Source organism: Schistocerca nitens, chromosome 1 (assembly GCF_023898315.1).
Source record: "Schistocerca nitens isolate TAMUIC-IGC-003100 chromosome 1, iqSchNite1.1, whole genome shotgun sequence".
Lineage (NCBI taxonomy): Eukaryota > Metazoa > Arthropoda > Insecta > Orthoptera > Acrididae > Schistocerca > Schistocerca nitens.
Genome location: NC_064614.1, coordinates 158,185,228 through 158,198,715, shown reverse-complemented (window position 1 = coordinate 158,198,715; position 13,488 = coordinate 158,185,228).

Genomic DNA, 13,488 nt, shown 5'->3' with positions numbered 1-13,488 from the left:
GAACAAAGTGTTTAGCTAACTCAGCCGCTTTGCCACCGAGATTATCTCCACTGCCACTAAGCAATCTTACAGATACAGTCTCCAACGACAAAAGACAAACAAACAAAGACTTTCCCTTAAATACTTCTGACGTGACACACTACTAAATGCATGTTAAGTACTGAAACAACGACTACCATTCAAAGGTAAGGCTATTTACGCATTTATCCAATATGTTAGAATGACCCCACAATTCTTACGGCCGTTTTTGCGAGGTCCCATTACAGAAACAACAATACGTTACTAGCAAAATTCATAAATACGCTTACATCCGGTTTTAGAGTGTGAAAGAATTAACTAAAAATTACAGAAACCAGTGGCCAATTTGAAGAAAGAGCTTCATTCCGCCGTCTAGTACCTGTCATTTATTCTTCTGGTTTTACTTTTTTTTATTCGTACTTCCATAGCGACTTCACATAACTTTTATTAATGGCTATTTACATAGATAATTATTTCAAATATGTCTAATAGCTAACCGTTGATAATCATAACCTGGGGCAATGAGATGAATTAGTGACTCATGCTGCCTTCATCCTACGTGTGGGTTGTAGCGGATTTATGGGTGTGACACATTGTTTATTTGGCTTTTATAAAGATGTCTAACTTTTGGCGTAGGTGCAGGATATAAAATGTGGCCGATTGTGGTGTTTGCTGACGTCAGATTTCCTTTGATTCTTCCTTCAATGTAATCGCTCCAACTGTTCGTTATTAGTATCTATATCTATATCATAAGTAAAAACACTTGTAACTTGGAAGAAAATTGATTTTTTTTTATTTTGTTTGTCTCAGTTGCATGAAAATACAATTCATTGTTGCAACCGTTACCGGCTTCGGGCTGGCTCGCCCATTCTCAAACCATACACCTTGTTAGTAACCGGAACCTGTTGCACAATATGGCGCCAAAAGGAACAAGCTGCTTCATATAAGAAAGTCAAACATTTTGAAATAAGTACGTTCATTGATATGACAGCTTGTGTGTCTACTACTCCCCCTGAGCGACACAATGAGTTCAGGTGAAACAATGTAGGCTGTCATATCGATGATCGTATTTGTTTCTCACGGTATGACTTATAAATAAATAAAGCAGCTTGTGCCTTTTGGCATCATATTGTGTAACTAGTTCCGGTTACTAACAAGGTGTATGGTTTGAGAATGGGCGAATCAGCCCGAAACCGGTAACCACTGCAGCAATAAATTGTATATTTGTGCAACTGAGACGGACAAAAAAATTATCAAATTTTTCTCAATGTTATACAGATGTGGACCTACAATTCCGGAGCAGCGTGCCTCGAATCAGCAAGCTGTAACATTCTTAATACTTATGACATCACCATTGTCAAAGTTGCAAAGAGTTCTTTCGTGGCCGCGACTTTTATGTTGTATTTGGTTCTGTGGTGTCATGTCTACAACGTAGTTTCCCTCAAAAGGGAAATATAGTTCGTTGACTGTAGTTGACATAGTGTTGTCCAACAGCCTCAACCGTACTTGTGTGGTTCCGCCGAGGGAAACTCCCGTGCACTGCTTTCCTGGGACTAGTCGCGCCCGGCCTCTGCTTGGCCAGCTTTCGCTCTACGAGCTGACTATTCGTAATATCACAACGTCACACTGAGTGAATCGAGGCCTACGAGAAAGAAAGGTCGCGGCGCACACGTCACGAAGGTAGGCCTGTGCTCGTTCGCTCAACTCAGCAGACAAACTACGTTTCTATACCTGTTAAATCGTAACTAGTTGTGTACGTACAAACGAGAACTGCATCTTCTACTGGAATCCGCTATTATGGAGTACTACTGTTATTGTATTGTATTGTAACCGGGGACCTAGAAACGACGGAGAGGTTCCGTCCCCGCCGCCCCACACCGAACCCAGGGTTATTGTGCGGTTATGCCCCAGGTGGACCCCCCAGGGAACGTCTCACACCAGACGAATGTAACCCCTATGTTTGCGTGGTAGAGTAATGGTGGTGTACGCGTACGTGGAGAAATTGCTTGCGCAGCAATCGCCGACATTGTGTAACTGAGTCGGAAGAAGGGGAACCAGCCCGCATTCGCCGAGGCAGATGGAAAACCGCCTAAAAACCATCCACAGACTGGCCGGTTCACCGGTCCTCGACACAAATCCGCCGGGCGGATTCGTGCCGGGGACCAGGCGCTCCTTCCCGCTCGGAATGCCGTGCGTTAGACCGCACGGCCAACCGGGCGGGCACTACTGTTATTAGTCCTACAATGATCGGAAGTCCATAGGACTACTTACAATTTGTTACGGCTGTTCTGGGGTACAATAAATTTAAAATCGTGCCAAAATGATTATCAATTGCATTGGCACCACTTCTTGTATGAAATGAGGACTGTTAAGCAGAAGAGACTAAATGCTATAAACAAGCCGTTACACCATTTATATCGAGTATTAATCTTAAATTAAATTTTGTTGTAGTACTGCTAATTAGCAAGGCTTCATAATAGCAGATTCCAGTAGAAGATGCAATTCTCGTTAGTACGTACACGCCCAGCTGCGAGTTAACAGGATAGAAACGCATTTTGTCTGCTGAGCTAAGCGAGCGACCGTGTTCAGGCCTATCTTTCTCGTGGGCTTCGGAGTGGATTGTATATAGTTGAGTCGGGAAAGCTTGTCATTAGTTGATATGATTTTTGTTTTTTAATTTGAACCAGTTGCCTTTTTCTTCTGCTGACAGGTAGTGAGCAGAAGCGTTGTGGCACATTGTCTGTTAATAGTGTGGATGTAGCCTGCTTTTCACTTAATTGCGTTCTGTAATGATGCTGTAAATTTTTTTTGCAATTTTTGCAGTGTCAATCTAGGCACTCCGTTAACATATAGATTTTTATTTATAAAGTACAACCAAGACCATATGTAGAGCACAAGTTGAATGACGACTGTGAATACAGCAGGAACAATTCACACAAGCCAACTTTCGCACTGCGAAAATAGGTGTACAGTATCGAGGAGACGGAACGAATAAATACACTAGAAACATTTGGAATAAAAGACAATTAACTCGATGGAAGGTAAGAGGATAATAGCGAGACAGTGCAGTTAATTTACTGCGGTAATGGGTCCCGAATAGAAGTTGCCAGCGCAGCGAGCTTCGCAGTGGGGAGGAAAGCGGGAAACAAAATTCAAAAGCGAGCACTCTATTTTCGGATTGTCGCTGCGTTCCAACAACTTCTTCACCGACCAAAGCAGCGTTGTACTTCATAACAGGACGGGATGGTCGACCCAAATTGTAGTATATATTTTCGTATGATCATGTGGTGACTTAACCTCGTCATGAATGAACTTTGATGTGTTAGCTAATAATGATTAATTCCACGTGTGGAATTATGAGGTAAAAAATTAATTAAACTTGCTGTCCAATTCAAAATCAGTGAAGCTGTATTTCTATACTCGCCTTGTACCTTTCCCCATGCATACAAAAAGCAGAATCAAAAAAATTAAATGAACGTCATTTTCTGACATTAAATACAGCTTTCACAAGTATATATTATAAGTGTTCTTGCATAATAAGTATGCATGCACCCAGAAGTACACTGACTCAACTCGTGTAATACTGTAAACAAACTAGCCCCAAATACGTGTACGCCAGTGTCAGATTTCAATAAAGTGCTTGCTGCGGTTCTTGACCAATCAGAAGCAAGCACATCTACGACCAGAATGAAAATTACTTCTATCATAAAAAAGGCGAATATATCCTGGGCAGAGTTAGGGATGTAAAAGAAGAAACTAGCTGTTCGATTTATCTGGCAGTTTCAAAGACATTCCAGTCAAAACATCTTGACATATCCAGCCTTTTTTACTTGTTTGTATTAGTACGCACGTCATGAAATACAATGGCTTGTGTCAAGTGAAGTAGCGTGATACATGTCATTTCGTATAACATGACACGTCGTGCTATATGACACAACGTATCATTAACTTATGGGATGCATGCACCCCCACTCTAGGATACTTACTATTGTAGAGGAATTCCACTATCTAGAATAACATAAATTTGTCTCTCTTCGTTCTTACACCCCACACCAGGGGTAACAGGGGCTGGGTTCGGGGGAAAAACATCAACATTTCATCTCTCCCAGAAATGCGAAAAAATCGTTTTAGCGTCCCCCCCCCCCCCCCCCAGGAACAAATCCATCCCTAGAAATGTTATCTCCCCCAGAAAAAAATTTTTTAGCTGTTACATGTCTGTTCTTCAGCCATATGATGATACATTTTGTTTACCGTGGCTGGCGACTATTCTGGATCTTGGGCACAGGATCAGGAACTTCAGTCTATAAATTGCAAGATGCAGGTGTGCAAACGCTATGCAGTTAAGACAGTTGTTACACTGCAGAAGAAGGTTAACTCGTAAAAGAGCCCCATATGTCAAGAAAAAATGGTTCAAATTGCTCTGAGCACTATGGCACTTAACATCTGAGGTCATCAGTCCCCTAGAACTACTTAAACCTAACTAACCTAAGGACATCACACACACCCATGCCCGAGGCAGGATTCGAACCTGCGACCGTAGCAGTCGCGCGGTTCCGGACTGAAGCGTCTAGAACTGCTCTGCCACCGCGGCCGGCGATATGTCAAGACATCTTAATTTAAATATCTCTGAAGCTGCGAGATACGTCGAAAAAACTAGTTCCCTTCTTTTACATCCCTAGTTCTGTCCACTACATACTCGATTTTTGTGTGCTGTGTAACAGCATTTTTCGTTCTGGTTTCCAATTTCTACTCTACCATAGTTTTGACATCAGACCGCAATAGCTTGGCAACCAATGTAGATTTTTATTGTCAGGCGCGTAGACTGGTCTGGTACAGGTTTGTTTATTGTCTTTCGAACCATGTTGATTATATCATGGCAACGAATAAAGCTTTCACAAAAGAGGACGACCATTGATTACATAATTTTGGCAAAATTTGAACCGATTCGCACAAGTCTGGAATATAGAGGTGGCGCCCGTAAGAAAACTGGCAAAAATCGTGTTTTGCACGTCAGATTCAAATGAAACTAGATCTTTGATGGAGAGTTATGGTAAGTTTTATGGCAAGAATGCATTTGTTATTTATTTGATTCACTGTATACGGTTTCGGCGCATTGAATTCTCTTAAGAACAAATGTTACGTGCTACATTTACGTAGACTTCAAACCACCGTATCTCGACAACGGATAATGATTATTGAATAGAAAAAAAAATGTTTGACTATCAGTTTATCTCCTTCGTACAATGTTTGAAGCAATTTGTACACGTTTAAAGTATAAAACCTCCCAGAAAGGCGTGGTTTTCTCGTTTTGTACGTAAAATGCAAACGGAGCACATACAAATGGCGCCATTAGCTGAGCATTTATTTCAAATCAATTAGAATCTTTTGAAAAAGAATTGCTCGATTCCATATTTTGCCTTGGCGCCAACTCTGACTCGGCGTTAAACCTTTTCTTAACATTTTGTAACATAGCTACAGTAAGACAGATGTTCGAGTGGCTATACAAATGGCCGCTAGTCAGGGCTAAACCAAAAACTTTTCACCCCATGATCGTAGCTCAAATATGTAAAGAGCACAAATACCTCCCACTCAAACCGCTATTCGCCGCGCGGCCTTCCCGTATACCGTACGACGGGGAATAATCTGTCTGTTTCACTATTTAAATTATGTATTACACGGGAGATAAAAATCTGCGAAACATAGCAAATGTTCTGAACGAATCGGGGCATTCATGAGTACTATTTTGCAAATTAACAGAAAAATTGTGGGGAAGAATGTAAATATTACTTTTACATGTTAGTACTTTAACGCCAATTCGCAGCGATACAGTCGATCTAAGGCAATATTAGAAATGAAACAACATTTTACCTTAAAATACCACATAGTGCACAACGTAATGAGTGTGATCCGTAATGAGAGTGTGATCCTATTTGACAGCTGTTTCAAAAATATCCGCTTTGGCTGCATCTCACGTTGTTACAGGATTCAAGGATAGTGCTCCTATGATGAGGCGCAATGTTAGTATTTGACGATTATGTGTTGAAAAAGTCTTCTGATCCATTATAATTCTGTTACAGATAATACTACGACCTCGGTAATGTCGTAGCTGTAGTTTGATGTCGTGGGACTACAATTCTAGAGTATGCAAAATTTGGAACTCGCTACACTGGCGTATTTACGGAATATGTCTATACAAAGTGTTACTCTGTGGCACCCACATGATAGTTTCTGTTCATTGAGCACCATTACACAGTTCAAGGCTTATTCACCTCACAACACAGTTCTCGTAACATTAAAATCTGATATCGTGCACACACAATTTTTCTCCAGCGACCTACCGATCTGCGTCGGTGGCACACGCGAGACCTGTCTTAGTTCACCCTGAAATACGAAGCTTGTCCAGAAAGTAAGTTTCGATCGGTCGCGAAATGTAAACCACAGTGAAAACCAGAAACGTTTTATTTGTGACAGTTAGGTACACCTTCCACCTGATTCTCTACATAGTCGCCACTCCAACTTCGAGTTCTGTCGTAGTGCTGTATCAACTCTCCAGTATCCTCGTCATGGAAAGCAGCCGCCTGTACTTACGGCCAGTTATCTGCACTGGTCTGCAGCTCAGTGTCTGTGGAAAAGTTTTATCTTCATACTCAGCGGTTCTTGTGAACAGAGATGAGACTCAGGGAGAGCCAATTACCGACTGTATTGTGGGTGATCAAACACTTCTCATCGGAAACGCTGCAGGAGCGTCTTCATTGCCCCTGCAGTGTGCGGCCGAGAATCGACATGAAGAAGGAACTGCTCGACAGTTGTGTTATGAGGGCTGCATGACACAGGCGAAATCTCTAACCAGGCCCTCATACTTGGCGGGAGACGCTATTCGCTACGCATCTTTACGTGCCCACTGAAAAGAGCGACGCGAAACGATCGACGGGCGTATTAGAGACACTGCCCAACATAACTGTGCAAAGCTTTACCGGAGTTTCCCAGTGGTTTCCATTTCGCGACCGATCGGAACTTACTTTCTGGACAACCCTCGTAAAAGCACTGCTCACAGTTCACACTTGGATCTGTGGCAGTAACTGCCTGTCTCCAGTTCGCATTGATACTGTTCGTATATTAATTTAAATGTTTTAACGGTGTTTTTACACACAAAATCCAACCCACCAGACATCCAGTCACGTCAACGATCATCGTGTTCTCGTCATCTCTGCCACCTCAGTTCTTGAGATTAGATAGTCAAAAACATGCTCTTACAGCAAAGATACATTTGAAATATTCGTGTTCAAATAGGTGTGATTGCAATATTTTAATTTAATTACATTTATTACTCAATATAATTAATAAAATAAATGGTTCAAATGGCTCTTAGCACTATGGGACTTAACTTCTGAGGTCATCAGTCCCCTAGAACGTAAAACTACTTCAACCTTACTAACCTAAGGACATCACACACACATCCATGCCCGAGGCAGGATTCAAACCTGCGACCGTAGCGGTCGCGCAGTTCCAGACTGTAGCGCCTAGAACCGCTCGGCCACCACGGCCGGCTTAATAAAATACTCAATACAATGAATAAAATAAAAAAGCAGCTCCCGGGAGCTATACCTTGACGATTTGGTCAACGGCCATGCTGCGGTGGATACAGCGGTTCCTGTCTGATCACCAAAATTAAACATCGTCGGGCGCGGCCAGTGTTTGGATGGGTGACGGCAGAAAGGACAGGAGGGGTGGTGGCGGCATAATGTCCCCGACCACCACTTTTTGCGCCAATGTCCTGAATTAAATTTCAGGCCTCTCTGCAGTGTCTCTTGAAGTGAGGGCACCAGACACTGTTGGTGATATCCGTCCGTTGGATGGCGCCGATATCATTGGCGGCTTCCTTGGCGCTTTTGGAGACGAGCAAGCTACGTGCCGTAACCGGGTTTCACTCTCCCCCCTTCTATCATCATCATCATCACCACCACACATACATCGCACTACACTACCCACACTCACTCATTACGGTCACCTCTACTTATCAGTTACTCTTAAACACAAGGCGCTTATACTTAGCGAAGGAAATGTGCCTTCGGGTCTACCAGCCAATCATGCCACACCACTTTACGTTACTTACCTTCGCGACGGGCCCCGTTCTGTCATAGTTTGTCCCGAGAATAAGAGAATACGACTGGAAAGGGCCGGTAATTTTGCAGTACAGAATGTCTGAGCCCGTTCGGACGAATCTTCGGTGAAGCAAATCCCATTTGGACTTTTAGTTGGGCGGGGCTTGTTTTTCCTTATGAGGCTGGCCCAATAGACGGTAGCGCCTTGGGGACTAGATCTTTGCGGTTTAAGTGAAACATTCGATACTCCAATCTACTTTTACGGGTCATCAAAAATAGTGGACCTGAACTACTCATCGAAATTCAACAGGTGTAACAAACGTACCATAACAAGAATTACAGTTACTCCCACGATTTTTTGGTTTTGCCAACTCACAGCCTACGTAACCTAGACCTCGGGTTATCGCCACAACCTACATTTAAAAAGATAGACGCACGTATGACGTCGGACGTCACTGAATTCCGGGACAAAGACCACGTCCGGTATCAGCAGGTTCCATTGAACCATCTCGACTAACAACAATATAAGAGCCGGCATGTGGCGGTGTTTCTGCGAGACCCGTGGATAAGTGTTTTCGCTTTGTCTGTCAGCCCAAGTAAGGTGGTTTTCTGAGCCTGTATAAAAAACGACTTATAGACGAGACACTCATCGCGTACTGTTTATTGTGATCCTCACCTTCTAGGTTCGCTTAAGGCTTAGAGACATTCTGGTGACAACAGATCTATTGCCAGTAACATCAGGTCGAAAATAATTGCCAGGTCATCATTATTTGGATGTATGATGTGGTTTTCACGTAACGTTCTTGCACCCCAGTATTCTTGTTATCTGTGTAGAGTAGAAATAGTTGAAGAAGCGTTATTATTATTTTCGTATCCAGGACAGTAGAGGACAGTTGAGCTTCACTTTCAGATGAGGATATCTAGGGTCTTTTTCTTATGTTTTTCTTCTCAACCGCCGCGGCTGATCTTTGCCAGACATCAGTGGGCGCTATTCCTAGAAGACGGTAGATTTCTCTACTGGATTTGGACATGGAAAACTTTTTGTAAAACGACTTGTCTAACTGAGAGGAGTATAGATTTGTCTGGTGTGTGCAGAGTTCTACCTAACTGGTACTGTGTATTCTTCCTACCGTGAAATATAGAACTCGACCACATGAACGTAAGATATTCGACTCTCCAACCACCACATCGACCCCACCCATTCCACCAACGGCTGTTGGTAAAATTAAGATTTCGTGTCTTTTATTTCGACGACAGTACTTCAGCTTACAAGGGGAGGCCGCCAATTGTGAAATTCAGATTCGATTCATACTGCGCATAATAAAAGCTCATGGCCAGAGGTGTAATGTGGCAAAGCACCAAGATGCACTTCTCAGCCGTTGTCGAGAAAATCGACAGTGAAAAGAAACCGTTGCTGTGAAATACTCTCTACGATTAATAATTTTCTACAGCGTCGTGGCGCAGCGGTAAGCGCTCGGGTTCGTAATCCGAAGGTCGCCGGATCGAAACTCGCGCCAAGCAACTTTTTTTTTTTTTTTTTTTTTTTTGCAATTCAAATGTACACACACACACACACACACACACACACACACACACACACACACACATATATATATATATATATCCACTTGGTGTTTTATTTCGAGTATTATTTTTCCACGACAAACGACTTTCAACAACTTATTATATGCATAATTGTTGCAACTGATTGCGGGAATTATATATAAATGTGTACACAAATGTGTATATATATATTTGAATTACAAAAAACAAATGATAAAAAAAGTTGCATGGCGCGAGATTCGATCCGGTGACCTTCGTATTACGAACCCGAGCGCTTACCGCTGCGCCACGACGCTGTAGAAAATTATTAACTGTAGAGAGTATTTCACGGCAACGGTTTCTTTTAACCGTCGATTTTCTCGATAACGGCTGAGAAGTGCATCTTGGTGCTTTGCCACATTACACCTCTGGCCATGAGCTTTTATTATGCGCAGTATGAATCGAATCTGAATTTCACAATTGGCGGCCTCCCCTTGTTAGTATTGTCTTGCTGGGTGTACACACTACTTGCGATATGCTATAGGTGAATAAATGGATGCACATTATTGAACAGAAGATTTCTGTATTCTTCGCCCGTGAGAGACGTCAGACTTACCAGAAGCCCCTTCTCCGTCCTTGTAGATAACCTTTCTCCTCCAGGCCCCCTCAATCTCCACACACGAAAATACCTTCACTAGTTGCCTGAATGGTGCCGTGGTAACTGGTAGGATGCGTCATCTGATGTCTGTCGGGTGGGTGCCTCTCGGCTGGGTGCCGTGTCTCGACGTACACAGCGAGGCATCAGACGACATGACCTGTTACCTACTTCACGCTTCTTCATGCGTCCTTGCTAATCTCTCGAGTCATCGCACTAAAATGTCTGCACGTAATAGAGGGGATGGAAGATCAGGATTTAACGTTCCTTCGGCGACGCGGTCGTTGGACATGGAGGATAGACTTGAAGAGTGTGGAAGGAATTTGACAGACCTAGATCTGGATTGACAGACGGATATTTGAACCGCCATCATCTAGAATGGTTCCCGTCAGATCACCGAAGTTAAGCACTGTTGGGCTTGGCAATCACTTGGAAGGGTCACCGCCCGGGTCTTCCGAATACTGTTGGCAGCCAGTTTGAAGCCAACTGAAGATGTACTTGATTGAGGAATAGTGGCAACGGTCACGAAAACTGACAACGGCCAGGGGAGTGGTGTGCTGACCACATGCCCCTCCTTACCCGCATCCAGAAACGCCTAAGGGCTGATGATGTCACGGCGCTGGGCCTCAAGGCCTGTTCGGACGACGTTTGTTTGTTTGTCATCCCGAATGAAAGTTCTGTTTGAGCTCTCTAGATCTACATGTAGTAAGACCGTTAATATTCGGCTTTACAAAACTTGCAAATTGTTAGTTACATTTAAGGTGAATTATGACGTTTCCTCTGTACTTCTGTCACTTTTTTTGTGACAACGTTCACGGAACACTTTGCGCGCGTTTTCTAGAACATCTCTTAAGGAGACGCGTAAACACCTCGTCGATTTGTTTTAAACCAAGCAGAACAGCGACCTAGTGGTAAATGCCTCTACTAGTTTTGGTTTTGCGAATTGTAGCAGTTTCAACATTTTTTGTAGACCCTAGTGGTCGTGTTGTAAAATAAAAAAAAGCGAATCTACAGATTACTAGTCCATTACTTTGGCTTTTGCGTGAAAAGTTAAAGAAGGAAACATCTGGATGAGCTTATCGTAAAAGGATGAAATTCCACAAGAAAGGACCTTCGTGCTAACCATTGTACTGGGCCTGTTCGTAGCTGAACGACGTAGTGAGCCATTAATAGCTCTTTCTAGGTTTCTGTGACAGGAGCAAATAGTTCAGCTCTTGAATTAGAGCAAGTGCTGTACTTGAAAAGTATTTAAAAGACTTGTGAAGCGGTGTCAGCTATAGAGCGAGATTTTACATCAATCATGCGTGGTAATCAGAACCAATCACCAAACTTCGACAGAAAATGTTTACGCTTAAATTAAAACATACAAACACTTCCACACAACACCGTGAAGATACGGGACCACTTTCTTAATTCTTGAACGTCCCATTATGATTGACAGTTGTGTGCAGGTTAGACTTCTATGAACTTAAGCGATAGCGTTTTAGCAAGTAAGTTGAAAACAGTACAAGCCAATAAAGTTTGAACAGCACCATGTAACGCGTCATGAAAAATAACTGTTTGCAATTATGGCTAGAGGTAGGCTTTTAGCTGTGAAACTGAAGAACCACTGTGTGAATAGTTCTACTGCATACTCTTGAAATACTAAACCTGCCACTTTTCGAAGTTTGTAAAATGTAAACAGGTTTGTGTGCATGGCTATGAGTTGTAAGTACGTAGACGGTAACATTGTTTTCTGCACAGTAAATCACCTTCCATACATATAAAGGGCTGAATAAATGTACAAAAGCTAGATTTAAATAATTTTAATTAATATTAATCATCACAGATTTTCAGTAAAATTGAATGCAGGCCTCCGCTAAAATTTGGCAATGTTCCTTTCTCTTCACGTACCTATAAGGGACCCCCAACGACGCGTCACCTTAATTTATTACATGTTAATTGCATCTAGAACAACTACATCCACATCAGTATATTAGCCAGATTTAAGTGATGAAAGGAAAAATTAATCTATTGAGTACATAATTAAATGAATGTATATGATTATTTTAGCTTCGGCGTACCTCCTGAGATTTCGTAAAGACGGTAAAGTACCACCGGGGATGGGATTACCCTCCAGGGTTGTATATACTCTTCTTGTATACCGCTGCTTTACTTCAACAATTGAAAGTACTACCGACTGGTCATGGTGTGAGGAGGGTGAATGGATAGCTCAGTCAATTAAAACACTAAAGAGCGGTTTCAGGTGAAAGAATGAGTAATTCAGTCAAAATGCGGAACGGCAACGGACTGCGTCGACTCTCTGCATTCGGTTGCGTCCACAGACTGGTTTTCCTCGAAACGAATTAATGAATAATAATCCTACCGATACCCGAAACTACAAACGACTGAATAATTTTTTTTCATTCTGTTTCTTCCGCAGACTGTTTTCTCTCAAAAGGGCGAAGGAATAGCCCCACCGACAGGTAAAACTACAACGGACTGAACAGACTGTTTTCTTTTGGTTCCTCCCGCAGACTGGTTTCACTTACAAGAATAAATGAATAATTCGACCGACACGTAAAACCACAACCGGATGAGTCGATTGTTTTCCAACAACAGACAGAATCAATTGTCTACATTCGGTTACCACGATGACGATGATGATGATGATGATGATGATGATGATGATGATGATGACGATGATCATTTACAATTGCCGGTTCAAATGAAGAGTTTGCCGCAGGCATCTGTGTGTGAATTATTGATAAAAATAAATTGTAGCGTGCCTAGCAATTCATTCTAGTTTACTCAACCCATTTTTAGTGATTTTCTGCAGTTAACATTTCTGCTGTTTTGCTCTGGCGTACGATCGACCTCTCGACTGTATTTAAAATGAGCCAAAGAAATCAAAATACCGCAGTGCATTTCGGTTCCGCGCCCAGAAGCAGGTCACAGAAGACTTGTCAGTTCGCATAAGTGATCAAAATGTATTGGTGCGATAAGCTGAGCTGCGCGTATTACGCTTAAAGATACGTTAGTTAATTTAATTTTTTCTCAAATTCGTCTTAACTTCATTACAGAAAAACATTTTTTCTCAAAATCATTTTAACTGCATTCTTTAGTTGCTTGTAATGAACAGTACTGCTACGTACGTTCATGAATATTGGAACTGTTTCTGTGGAGCACGCA